Here is a 14,857-nt window from a genome sequence, read left to right as displayed (position 1 = left end):
GCATTTTCCATCTTAATTTCATTACTTTCTTTCAATACAATGCTTTCATAGTCACATTTTAATTCTTTTTATTGGTATGTAGATACTGAAAGTTTAAGGGCAACATATAAGCATTCAAACAGAAGAACACACTGTATACAGAATAAAACCAGAGGAGAGGACATAGCAGGGCTCTTACTAATAGAGACATAACATTTTACCACTCCTGAGGTACAAAGTTTTCTATATGTAAAACAACAAAATAGTCTCTGATACTTCCCTACTTTATAAAGTCATTCCACTATAAAGAACACTTGAACATTTTTAAATAGCATTCTTGCCTTCTGATAAGTATTCCCAAAGGAACAGGAAAAAGAACAATGTCCTTGGAGAAAATAATTAAAGGAAGTTCTGAAGGACCCAGAAAGCACCAAAGACATCATCTCTGTTATTCACACAAGCGCTTTTCCTGAGCAAGTAATCTTCCTAGTATTAAAAAAAATCTTATAATAAAATTACTTCAAATAGGTCTGTAGAGGATAATATCCCACAGGAAGCCTACAGATTAGGCTGCTAATCAATCTCTTACTAAAAAAACCTAAATTTTACAAATTAAGTCTCTTAAGGTGTTAACCTCAAATCCCAGGTAGAAATTGATTCAAGTTCTCAGCACATGAGCAAAGCACCACTTGTGGCAGTGCCTGCCCAGCCACAGCCTCTGGGTGCCCTCTGCCAGGATCCCTCCAGAAACCAGGAAAGCACAGCTCTGGCAAGGAGCAGTGGCTACTGGGAGGGGAAAGGTGGGGGAGAGGCAAAAGGGGGAAGACAAAAATAGGAGATGAGTCTCCTAGTGCTGTGTTTTCCATGGCAGAGAAGGGGAAACCACCACATTACGATTGGGGACTCCAAGGAAGCTGGAGAGGGACTTTTAACAAGAGCTTCTAATGACAGGACAAAGTTAATGGCTTTTAGTTGGGAGAAGACAGGTTTAGATTGGATGTTAGGAAGAAATTCTCAGTGGTGAGGGTGGTGAGGCCCTGGCACAGGTTGCTCAGAGAAGCTGTGGATGCCCCATCTCCGGAAATATTCAAGGATGGATGGGGCTTTGAGCAAACTGGGATAGTGAAGATGTCCCTGCCCAAGGCAGGGTGGGTGGTTTTTAAGGTCTGTTCCCACCCAGGCCATTCTATAATTCCCTGGGAGGACAGAAAGGAAACACAGAGATGCACCACTGTGGAACCACTGTTCAGTAATGCTAAACTGAACAGTGTTCCATTGGTGCTGAATTGTTTATTCAGTGTTCAGTACTGCTGACACTGTTTGCTTCACAAATGCAAAGCAATGGCTCAACATCAATGTGGAGAGAAGTAATTTCAACCCTGGAAGCCTCAGTACAGCAGGATCCCACACTCCCTCAGCCTGGAGCCTCACAGCTCTCCTGCAGGCTCTCTGCTCCCATCCATCAAATCTCAAGAAAGACTGTCAAAGGTCCATGCCTAAGGAGAGAGTGTTTGATTTTAGTGAAAGTAGACAACAGAGTTTAGGAATGAATAATGTTATGCTTGTAATAAGAAAAGAGCATCTTGAAGGTTATGTTTTCTGCTGTTTCTGCCATTGTAGGTCAGCTGAAAAGATTGCTCAGAGCTGCTGAAACCAGAGAGTGTTGCTAGGATTTTGTGCAAAGTCCCTGTGACTTACGGCCAGAGCTGAGAGACATTAAGTATTTAACAGACTCCATTTATCTTTCCTGCAAAATAGTTAGAAGACATCTTTTAAGTACCACTTATGAAAATAGGAACATGTATACTTGATAGTATCTTTTTGTTTTCAGTTTTATTTTTCTTTGTATCAAATCCTGACAACAGTGAGAAAGACTTGGCTAAAATATATCATCTGCTATCCAGAAAGAAAACCTTTTTCCACTTTCAATTGTAAATGACTTTCATAATTGCAACTGAGTCTCTCATTTTTTCTCGAACATGACCAGCTCTGTGAAAAATCAATATCTCATTATCCAAGCCATAAGATGAAGCAATTCCAGATCAGACTGCACAGCCAGTGTGTCCTCCCTGCTTGTCGGGAATCATTTGAACACAGTGAACCTTGATTCAGTGGGAATTTTACCAATTGACTTAATGTAGAGTTATTTAATAACACTGTGTGTTTCATTCGAGGGGACATAACACAAACTATCCACAATGAAAATATCCTACTCTCTTGGCTTGTGCCACACTTACAGGGGATTTTTTGCTTCTTTACAATAACTGCTGGGATAAGTTATTGCATAAATTATTTCAGAGCAAACATTACTCTAAGCTACATCTCCATCATCTGAAATAAATCTTTACTAGGAAGGTGTTTTAGAACATGAACCAATGGCAGATGTACCATGCATTTTGCTCCCTTCCAAAACATTTCAAACTCAATACCATCTCCTTACAGGTAACCAGAAGATCTGGCAAGCCAGCACTTCCTACCCAGCTGACTTAATTTTTTACCTTGAGGACACAGAACAGAGACAAAAAAAATGTAGAAAAAGGAACTGAAGGCACTCCTGTCTTCTATTAGCACAGACTTGGGTACCCTTCCCTTCAACTGTCCAACAACCACACAGTTGCACTTAGTGCCATGATTAATTCTGCTTAGAAATGGACCTGAATTCCCAGATACTGACCCACAAACTCGAAGTTAATTAATTTCAATTTCTCGAATCCCTTTTTATTTTAGACTTTTGGCACAGTCTTCTCCTACACACTTGGATACCTTAGAGCAAGCTCATCTTCTTTCCTTCTGAAGTTCATGAACAGGAGCCTGGTACTCACCTCAGCTGTTTTAGATGTCAGCTTTCAGATGAGATGAAAGGCCTGTCCATTATTTATGAAGGGAATGAAGGTGCTGAGATTAAATGTAGAGGCCTACTCTTCAAGAGAGAACAGTATCACCCAAATCTCACTTTTCCTCAGCGGACTGAAGCCCATAGTAAAAGGCTCATCCTCTGAGGCCAGACTTGCTCAGTGTATGTTCATCCTGAAATGCTGAGACTCTTGGCTGGGCACCTGGTGGCTACTACAACCTTTACAGACAAACTCACACATTCAGCTGCTAAAACTCCAAGCTCAAATAGCAAATCATTTCATTTTACTAAATGTTTACTCTGGACTTTTGTCACATACATTAGTTTCTAAATACGCTCTGTTTTACTGTACCATCAGTTTACAGCAGGCACCTGAAATGTGCCTGTGAATGAAAAGGTTCTGTGCTGAGATCATGTGTAAATATCAATAAAAATTCATTTCCTTTCACAGAGGATATTATCCAAGCACTGCAATCACCTGACCACAGTTAGACTTCATCCACTTAGATTTATCTATTTGCCCCCCTTGTCTGTACAGCCTCCATGAGTATTTTTAGAACAGCAAAAATGAGAAGAAACATAAGCTCAGGGATGACATGATTACTCCTATTTGCTCAGAGAATACACATTTTCTCTTTACAATGGGATTTCCAAGAGCATTTTAGTAGATATTGGCTCTTCATTCAGCATAAAATACAGGACAAAACACACAGTTTAGTGTAGAATGTACAAACAATCCTGCAGACCACATTTTCCTAGTGGACAGACACCCAGGAGAGGGCTGCAGGAAGCCTAACTCCTATCCTTCTCAATATTTCTTTTTCCAAAGAATCACCTCCATTTTCTGCCTTTTGGTAATTTTTCTATGGAGGCAACATGCTCAAAAGCCAACACCATGAACCAAAGTTTGGCTATTGTGTGCATGTTGAAAGACAGGAAGGGGAAAAAAAGAGCCAGAAACCAAACCAAACAAAAAACTCCTCCCATAGTGAAGCACTGCAAATATAGGGCCCCATAGGGCAGTAAGGGCAAGAGCTGACTACAGCAGACAAAATGGGAAAAAAAGAAAACCAGTGCTGAAAAACTGGACCAAAAAGAAGTGAGAATACTGCCTTCACTTAGGAAGGAAGCAAAAGCAGGAAATAAAGGAGGGATTAGTGAATAACCTTGGGATTTTTCTTATTAAGAATGTGATAAAATGTTTCAAATAGCCATCTGTTGCAGCGTGAAAAAATGGATATTGTTACTGCTACCACTCCTCAGTGTCTCTTGAGAAAGCCCCTCTGGTTGGCACAGACAGTCACTGTATCCAAAATTCACACACAGCACAGATAGCTCAGCAGAGGGTCTCCAGGGTAGCATTCCAGAATGGTTCATTGCAACTCCACCAAAGGGTTCCAGTGACAAAAGACCAAGAATTTCCTGCAATGTCTCAGGTTAAGTATGGGGTCAGGAGACAGTCCAGGGTACAGAGGTAGCACAGGGGCAAGGCAAAGGGCCCTGACCTATAGGGGACCCAAATTTACCCAGTGTTGCAGAGCACCATGGGGGAAGCCTTTTGTCTCATCATAAGCAGTCAGGCTTTCTTGAAGCCTGTTGCAGATTCTTCCAGGACTTCCCTCCAGAAATTCCCCTACTCAAGGGCTTCCTCAACCATCAAATTCAAATGGAGGAGTTTGACCTATTATGATAATTTTCAGCAAGAAGAAAAATCAGCACAGAATGGTAAAAGAGAGTAACTGAGTACATCGTGTTCAGTTATTTCACCACTAAAACCTCTGTTCAGCTTGACTGTATCCATGACAGGTGTCTTACTGATACTTGAGGACTTCTATAAAATTAAGTTGAACTTCATAGTTCACTAATATTGATCTTTACCTGTGTGTCAGAAAAATTATCATCCATTGGATACTTCCTAGTAGCTTTAAAGTGATCAACAGAGGACAGGCATAAAGCAAGAACTCCCAGTGCACCCAAAAGACATCTCATATTTATGGCATATCAAACTAAAACTTTTCTAGAACTCAAAAATATTTCACAAGACACTCCTAAGCAACTCCTTCTGGAAAGGAAAGTTGAAAAATTAGCTATGCTTCTCCTGTGACTCCCTTGTTTGTTTAGAGCTCTTTCAAAGCCCACCCCTCAAAGCCCCATTCCTCTCCAGACAGGATACTGAAGTGGAAAATCTGTATTTTCAGCATGCTCACCCCATCTCGGGAAGTAACGATGTGCAATTAAGACAGGAAATTGAGTTATCACAAGATATGTACTCTAAATTGCTTGAGAAGGTTAAAAGGGTAGCTAAAGAGAAAATACCATAAAAATATTTCCTACTTCAACAAAATCCATAACACAAAGTTTCTGCAAGTTGAAAGATGTCATTCAAGGGCATTAAAGCACTAATGTGATTAATTGATGTCATTAAGCAAGTTCTAATAGTTCACAGAGCAGTGATAACATCTGTACATATTGCCAAGCTTAGCAGACAGGGTCAACCAACCTCACACAAACCAAACCTGGGGTTACTGATAGCTCATTCTTTAATCCTCAAGTTTATAGCAGAAATTGTAATTAGTATCTATCATTTATTGGACATTCCTGAGAATATCTGACTGTATCTGGGATGGATTTTTAACTCTGGAATTTACTGCAAAACCTTGTTTTCCTAAGCATTCAAATTTCCCAAAAACTGTGAAAACATAAAGGAAATTTAATCAAAAACATAGCAGCTTCAGCCCTTCTGAAAACCTTTCTAATTTTCTTTATGTTAGGTTTTTCTACTTCTAAATTGTTTCCCTGTGGATGGAACAGGAAGACAGCTCAAACCAAGCAGATGTTTGGGTTGAGAGTTAATCTGCAAACAAAAATCAGTATCATGATGGACTACACGGTTGCTGCTTGCCTCCAAGTGCAGAAGAATTAATTTGGAGACTTGTTTTGATTCCTTTTGTCAATTTGTTTTTCAGGAAGAGTTGAGGAAGAAAGGAGCAACTGGAATAGAAGAGATGAGTAAATTCACTAGTTGTCCACAAAGAAATGAAAATAAATTCAAAAAAGAGAGGCAGATTTCTTTAAAAAGGGTGTAAGGCAAGTATCCTGTAATTTACTCTTTTAGCTTTAAACTGATAAGTCTTCACAATTCAGTTCTGGCCCAGCTTCCTCTCACATTTTTAAGAATATTGGATGTGTACTACCCTGTAAAGAGTGAACTTTTCTTGACATATTTGGAGTCAGTAACATTTTACCATGTGACATGAACTTAAAGATAACCCTCTCCCTTAATACTGATAATTAAGTGCTCCTTATAATTTAGGAAAAAAAAACAATTATCTAAACCTTTCCAAATTTAAACTGTCTTCCCATTTTGGCATAGAGCTCGGCCTCCAATGTATGAACATTCCTGTATGAACTCTTGCTATCACTTTCAACACTGAACATACCCAGCAACTCCCCTTTTCTCAGTGCCTCTGGGAAAGAACTGAACACAGGAAGATTCCTGTGCCTCCCCAGCACTCTACCAGCTACTGGGAAGAAAATTAACTGTCCCAGTCAGAACCAGGACACATTTCTCTCCAATTCAGTACTCAGAGAGAAACACAGATCCCGTGTTAGAGCAGCAGGACTGCAGCCACTTTGGTCCAGCAGCTCACAAGGTCTTCTGATTTCATACTACTCTGATCAGCTTAATCTTTTTATTATGTAGCAAGAAAAATGAACCAGTGTGCACCACTGTGTATTATTAAACAAAACAATTTAAACCTTACTCATTTCAAGGCCCTTGAACACCCTAAAATTATAATCAGCATAACTGAGAGGAGGAACTCCTGCAAAGTGAATAAGAAAACCCACAAATATTCCCAGCTCCACTTTAGTCTCTGCAGGTTATTCTGCTTCTGGACTTATTTCAGTTCTGAAAGCCTGTGCAGCACCTATTTGGAGATGTACAAATGCTGACAATTGAAGGGGGAGGAGAAATAGGTCAGAATGTCATTTTCTTTTGTAACTGAAAGATTTCTTTTCAGGTAGACCTTGAAGCAATTAGGAAAAAAAAAAAAAAAAAAAAAGAAAAAGGATAATGACCATTTCATCTGACTTGAAGGCAAAGCTGCACCTGTGGCATATACCACTTGTACCTGCAAAACATGAATTTAGCAAGGAATGTAACTTGCCTCTATATTTAGGGACAGGTTAGAATGAAAATTAACACAGTCTCCAGCTATCATCTGTAACATGTCATATTTAAAATGAAATCCAGATTTTTCCTAAATATCACAGAATATTAGTTATTATCTGATCTGGAATGACTTACTTTGTTGAAGGAAAAAAAAATAAACTTTTAGTAATACTTTAGAACTTCATGGTACCAAGAATCAAAATGACAAAAAAAGCCACTATTGTTGTCACTGCCACTGTTTTTTCTCATGCAACCTAGAAAATAATTCCCAAGTTGAACATCTCTGAAGTAATCTTGTTCAGTTTCAGAGTCTGAATTTGCAGCTTCATTTTCTCTAACAAAGGATGAAAATTGCTTTCTCCTGCACATTTCTGGCTATCATCAAGATGAAAGTTCCCTATACACCACACTTTTTATCATTATGTTTTCTCAGCACATTGAGCATCTCTGTTTCAGTTTGCCCAATTGTTTATTGCTGAGCAAATCCCAGCACTGCACACGCTGTAAATCTGAAATACAATAGGTCTTAGAGCAAGCCTCTCCCTACTCTCAGTGCTGCTCGAGAAGATGTATGAGCAAAAAGGTCACACATAAATGTTCACACCCAGCAAATTTCAGGCCATAACTTAGATTCATTCCAAGCACTAAATGTGTCTCACTGAACAACAACTCAAAGGGAAATTACCTGACAGGGAACATGTGTCCTCCCAAAACATGAGCTCTCACTACAGATTACATATTTCAGGTGTCAACCCCCTGGATAGGGAATATTTCATGTATTTGTTAGAGTGCACAGTTTCTGAGAATTCATGGCTTTACATCTCTTCTTTAGAAAATAACAGTGTTGAATTTCAAGTCATGGCCACCTTGTCTGAGGAGTGGGCACAGGGCAATTTGGACTCAGCAGTGAGGGTTGCATTGGCTGAGAGCACTGACTGCTATAAACTGTTGGCCTTCCTCTGATAATATGGGGAGGATATGATGACTGAAGTTATCCAGTGTTAAAAAGGAAGGTGGAAAAAAGAAGCAAAACATTGTTATTTTCAATTCAGTGCCACTAGATCCACACCCTTCCTGAGGGCCCCTGAAATGTCCCTGTGTTGTGACACTCTGTAAGATTCAGTCCCATTTATCACCTGATGCAAGAACATAAAAGTACAGTTTCAGGTAACATATTGCTCACTGTGTGCTGCATTTGCTTTCATATCCTCACTGCAGAGCTGTAGACACAGGTTTGTTCTGAATGGGGTGAAAAAGTATCTGATTTATGTCAGTAGTGAAAAAATTATTTCTGCCCTAGTCACCAGCACCCAAAACACACCTGCTGGCAGGATATGCTATTTCTTACATTTCAACAGTTTTTAAATCAAATGTATTCAGTTTCAATTTCAGAATTATTTCGGGACTATTTTACAAAACATTTCAAATAGGACACTTCTGCTAAGCTGAATTTTCCTCTGTTTTTGTCCCACTGAAAGCCCCAAAACAGAGTGCAGAGCAGTGTGTATTCTCAGCGAACTGCTGGCAGAATTAATGCCAATCCTTCATTCTGTCTGCCATGGCCATGAATAAATTATCAGTCTTCATAATTATGCAAATCGATTACAGTTCATTAGCTTATTTTGAGAACACTATTAATAATAAAAAGTTTCATAAAAAATAAATAGAAATAAAATCTATTAGACACTGGTTAAAAATTTGGATATAGAATCCAGTGGGACATAGCTTCTGCTCCATATCTAAATTCCCATTGATGCTGAGAGTATTTAATATTAATAATCCTGAGCAAGTATGGAAAAGAAATCAGGTAAGCATGATGAAGTTTAAGGAAGTTTTAAAACTCTGGTGAATTAGATGCAGAAATTGGTAGTTGACTACTTTCAGTTAGTTGGTAATTTGTTTATGTTTAGTTTGCAATTTTGCAACCCCATCTTTCTTCATTAGGTTTCTGGCAAGGGAATATTCTGTCACCAGAGCACAGTGTTTCTGTGTGTCACAGAAGATTAAAAACTGTAAACCAAAGTGAGACAAGGATCATGCATTTAAATAACAAATTTTACATTTCGGTGGGTTTGGTTTGGGGCTGCAAAGGCTGTCTCTAATAATCTTAATGGGATTTCTTTGATCAAGTGTTCCAAAGGTCACTGTATCAGTCAGCTAACACCACTGTCAGAAGTAATTGCAGGTAAGTTTTACTGTCAGCCAACTGTCAAGAAGGACATAATGTCAAGTTAACTGGAATTTACACTGTAAACATAACCACTGTGATTTAGTAATATATTCCGAGATTTCACAGTTTTCTGAGAATGTCTTGGAGCAGCACTTAGAGTTAGCATGAAAGTGTGCTGCTAGACTTGTACTGAGAAAAACATCTAATCAATCTTTTTTCATCTTTATGTATTTGGAGAAGAATGCAGGTGGATGTAGATATCTAATGTGGAACAACACTGCCCATATAAAATGTGACATCTGCTTTTTCTATCCCTATTTCACAATTAGTTTCTAAACAAAAGTATTAGACTTTTGATACTAGCTCAGATATTTAACCTTATGATACAAGTTGGGATAGTCCTAACAATTAACCCCATCAGAGGTTGGGATGTTATCCTCTCCTACACTTTATACACAGAGCATGAAACAGCTTCTGAGTGAAACCATGACTCCCCTTCCTTGACTTGCAGTACTCCAGCACAGCACAGACACAGGTGCCTGGGGAGGGTATGTCAGCATTAAACACACAAAAAGATCAGTTTCCTTTGACTCACCCTTCATGATGCCACTGCTTTCAGCCTACTCACTTCAGGCAGAGCTACAACAGAGCTACCCTTTTTTATAGGTACATGAATTACGTTTCTGATGAGCTAAGCAATAAGGGTGGTTTGGAGTGATGCAGGGGCAGGTTTCAACTTATAAACTGATGTACAACTCTTATTCCGTCTGGGAGTTTCACAAATGAACAGGAACACAGGGAAGGAATATAAACATATCCTATTTGAAAAGGCAACACCTTGGCAGAGGTTTGGGTTCTTTTAAATGCAGCAAACAATTTAGCATATTACTCTTACACATTTTATGTGACTTTTATACTCAGCTTTCCATCAGCCATGCAGCATATTTCAGAAACTTACATCAAGTGACAAGGTTCCTCAAAAAGTTCATTGTGGCTAAACATAATTTATATCCTGCAGAAAAACTGAAGTGAGTTACTTTCTGTTATGCTAATGTCAAACAACCTCTCAAATATAAAACATTAACAATATCAAAACAACCAAGTAACTCACACCAAGTGCAGGTTGGTGTGACAGCTGCCGCAATGAATAAATGAGCTGGCTTTCTGCTAAATGCCTTAGGGATTTTCATGTACAGTTTATACGTTATAGGTTTGGGGGTTGCTGCACAATTCCATGCTCAGCTAGAGATGATCAGAGGTTTAGTCAGTGGTGTTCCAAAATCTCTGCAAAGAAATCCATTACTTATCACCTGCAGAGGTTCCTTCCTTTCTTACTGCTGGTCAGAGGTGGCCCTTTGTTCTGTGTGGCCTGTGACAGGTGACAGCAGTGCAGAGGGCTCCCCTCTCACAGACTCACACACTTGCAGTGACTTTAGGATTTAATACTTCAGTGGTTTTGTATTGCACTCAGAAAGTGAGAAAAAGCATTTTAATGTCAACCACTCATCTGGAGGCCTCTTTTTATTTTTGCTATTTTCTCTAGAAAAATTTTCTGTTGAAGCTTGAAAACTTTATTTTCTTCCTAACACAATTTTCATAGCCGTTTATTTGACCCTAGCACTCTGCCTCATCCATGCTTGATTTTAAAGGACAAAGTGTGACTTGAGTAGCTCAGAATTCAGTCACGCAGCTCAACTGGAGAACATAGTAGAATTATAAGGATATCTCATCTCCCTTTCCATTTGCAAACTGCCTGTCATAGACTGAATCAGCAAGACTTGACAGCTCTCATCGTAGTTTCTTTTCTACTACAGGATTCTGTTCCAAAAACTCTTCATCACATTGAATGAGATACACAGCTTGCCTAAGTTGACAACTAGGCAGTCTAGTGTTCAGGCAGACAACTCATTTTTAACTCCATCTGGCAATGTACAGATCCAAATAGTGCATCGTGTAACCACACCGTGAGACCAGTGCTGCCTTCAGGTGCAAGGACACTGCTCCTGCCTTATGCCATGGAGTCACAGGCATTTCAGGTTCTCTTTATCCAAACATTTCCAAATGAACACACCAAACTTGCAGCTTTGTTTTTCCAACATTATTTGGCATTTTATGAAATCTCCAAGACTACTTAAAGATGGCTTCAAGCTTCTCAACTTTATTTCTTGCTTTTGACCAATAATACCACTAAAATTATACCAAGCCAAACAGTATTGACTCAAAATTATCTGCTTTTTTCTGGCCCAATTGTATCTTTCCCTATTTGTTATGTAGTCAATCACTTACCTACCTAGAGCTCCATAAATACAAAAACACAACTTAAAGTTCTTGTTGTACCTGTTCATCTAGCTCCTTCTTGTGGCTTTTCTTTCTATTGTCAAGAGTTGCTAACATATCATCCAAACATGCACCACTACCCCTTTCAAATAAGAATTTATAATGTCCCACTTTGCTCAGAATGTCCAGTTATCTTCTGCAACATCTCACATCACTGCAAAAGAGATCATCTTCACGTGATGGTCAAGCTTCCATAGCAGAATGGTGTGATATGAGGCAAATGGAGTGATAACTGTGTCTCTGGGAACACCCATGCCCTGAAGATTCAGGGAAACCCAGCCTCAGAGGAGCGGGGTTGCTTGGGAACTGTGCATGTGAAGACGATTTACCCATCACAAAAGAGATGGTAACAAACCTGACAGGAAAGTCATGAAAATCTCATACTACAGGGACAAGACAGTGCAAATATCAAGATGGGTAACTGTTGTACTTGTAAGACAAATAGATGAAAATTAGCTTTCTGTGATAAACTGTGGAAAAAGGAAGAAATCATCCCTAAGAAGGCTGAGAGCACACTGTACACGAGCATCTAGCATTTTACCAAGTAAAACATCAAAATTAGATTTCTCATAGGAGAACAGCAGTAAACCTTTTATGTTGGAGCACCTGGGTTAATTTATTATTGACATTTTAAACCCTAATGCATTTTTACAGACAAGCACAGATGGTGCTCAGTGCTATTCCATAAACTTTCTCCCCATGGCCCTGACTAAGAACCAGCTACCTGACTAAGAACTCACAGATCCAGAATAAAGTTCAGGAGGTTTGCATGTGTGCTGGCATGATGGGGAGGAGAAAAACACATGGAAAATAATGGGAGCCATGAGCCAAATGAAAAAGTTTTCTGGTCTTACAGGCCCAGTGTTCTTGTCAGAAGCACTATTAAACTTGCTGGGTAAGTGCTGGCTGCAGTTCTGCCATCAGTGAGGGTCACGATGTTGGTGCATTATTGAGGAATACAGTGGATAGTGCAAGGTTAATGTCTCACTTGGGCTGAAATTTGCACAGCTATCAGGCAGCACAAGAGTTTTCAACAGGAGGAAAAAACCTGCACTTTCTCTAAACCCTGTTCCCTATCCCAATGAGTTCACATACACTTCACAGACCAGAGTTCTTTAATAAAGGTAGACACATAAATTTTAACTGAAACTCCCTATACACTCAAAACCTACTGAGCTTAATAAACTAAGCAAGGATTGAGGTTGAAAGACATGCATTTGCTTCAAGCATAAGGACAGGCTGAAGTTTGCTAGTTCCAAATTACCATTTTTTCCTGACACTTCCCAAATTCCACCCCCGGCAAAATAACATATGGGATAAACTGCAGGGAGTCAGAGCACCAGCAAAGTCAGGCCATCCCACCCTCCCAGATTTTAATGGGAGTGGGAGGAATTTGTACAAATAAATTTATAACAGAAGAGTTTGATTTGTGATATTATTTCTAGATAACTTGCTGACTAATATGGCCAGTATTCACCCAGAAGAGTCTGCAAAAATGCAAAGTGAGCTGCTCTTACAGATCTAAATTCTTTGAACCAGAACTACCCCATGTGGAAAGAAATGCAACAGAGACAGGAGTTCACAGTCCAGCATTCACTGTGTCAATAGCCTAAAGCAGCTGGGGAAGAAATTATTGATTAGCTTCATGGTATATGTTTCAGCACAACTTTCCAGAGAGTTTTCCTGAAATCGGTGCTGCTGCTTCAGCTCCACCTCAGGTGGCTGTCACTCACTCCCTGAGCTCTCTGTGCCCCACTCAGGCACAGCCAGAGAGCCAGAACCACTACTGGCACTTCTGCCTCCGCAGCACGGTTACACCAGTGCTCCTGACCTTTGCAGTTTTTATTTTCAGTGTTTTCTATGGCCATCTATGACCTGTGTCCCTTTCCTTGAGGGATAATGCTGAATTCCAAGCTGCCTTTCACTGGGTGTCTAGATTGTTAAACTTTGCATTCACACACACAGAGCCCTCGAATACAACTCAATTCCTTTTCATCTTCATTACCTACAGACCCCAGAGGCAACCCCAGCAGCTTGGCTGCACAGCACTGTGCTCATCTCCTCCCACTTTGGAGCCACTAGAGTGCACCACAGCTCATTTCCAGCAGTTCTCTCTTCCAAGTATTTCAGAAGTGAGTACTTGACTGGATGAGACTTTTGGCGGAGGAAGTTTATGGTAATGCCCTCTCTGTGTAGGGCATTGTTCTTTTCCATGTGCCTCCATCAGGCTTAGAAGAGCTTTTGGAGACTTTCAATCTTCACTAAACATGACCATGAAGAATCAGATCTCATTTTAAAGCTAGCCCTGCTCTGCTTTAAGCAGGGGCTGGACTTGAAGACCTCCAGAGACTCTTGCAAGCCTATGTTATTCTGTAGAGCAAACAAATCCTCTTTAGATGGAAGAGGAGGGGCCAAGAATCCACTTTAAATGAGACTAAGGAGAGCTAACAGGGCTGCAGAGTGAGGAATGTCTGCCTGGCAGCACACACTGTGTGGTGGCAGATTCCATTTCCATCCCTGACCAGAAGACAGACAGGACTGTGCTGCACTTCAGGCAGCAGCTGCCTGCCATCCACAGTCCAGCAGCTTGGCCAGCCCAGCTCCAAGGGCTTTCAGGGACCACCAAAGGAAGCATGGATTTTCAGTGTTATTTTTCTTTCCAATTTACTGGACAGCTAATAAATTCAAACTTTTTTAAACACATACCTCACTAGAAAGACTAACCACTGTAACTATTTGACAGCTGCCTTTGAAAAATAAATGTCTTTATGAATACAGACAGCCTTCAAGACTGGATAGGAAGAGGTGTTAGCTGTGATTGCCCGTGGTGCAACAAACCCCTAAGAAACCTTGTTTAAAACCTTTGATCAATTCCTTTTCCTTAATGGCAGTTCAGAGACTAATCAGATTGCCTTTCATGGCAACAGGATTTGACTTTTTTTTAGGTTGAGGCTAAAGACTTTCAAAGTTCACTACCTCTCTCATTTCTCCTCTGGCAATTAACAGCTAGTAGTTATACACTATTCACTTGGTGCCAGCATTTTCAGAGTTTAACATTTTCTAGCAACAGGAATGAGGTCAGGAAACTAGTTCAGATACATTACTTTCTAGTCTCTTTTCTTGATCCTTAAACTTACTGATGCCAATTAGCAAAGTACTAATGAACCTCTACCTCTATTGGATGGCTGCTGCATTCAATTGCGAGACAAGCCACTTTCAATCCTAACTCTCTAAGAAAATGTGAATTGGATCATGATATGCATTCTAGTTAATGGGGAGTATTTAATGTAGATCTTCTTGCAGAGTGCTCAGGTGGGTCACTAACAGATAATTGCATTGACAC

The sequence above is a fragment of the Poecile atricapillus genome, chromosome 14 (genome assembly GCF_030490865.1).
Source record: "Poecile atricapillus isolate bPoeAtr1 chromosome 14, bPoeAtr1.hap1, whole genome shotgun sequence".
Classification (NCBI taxonomy): Eukaryota; Metazoa; Chordata; class Aves; order Passeriformes; family Paridae; genus Poecile; species Poecile atricapillus.
The sequence above is the reverse complement of the archived record's forward strand: the minus strand, read 5'-3'. Positions refer to the sequence as shown.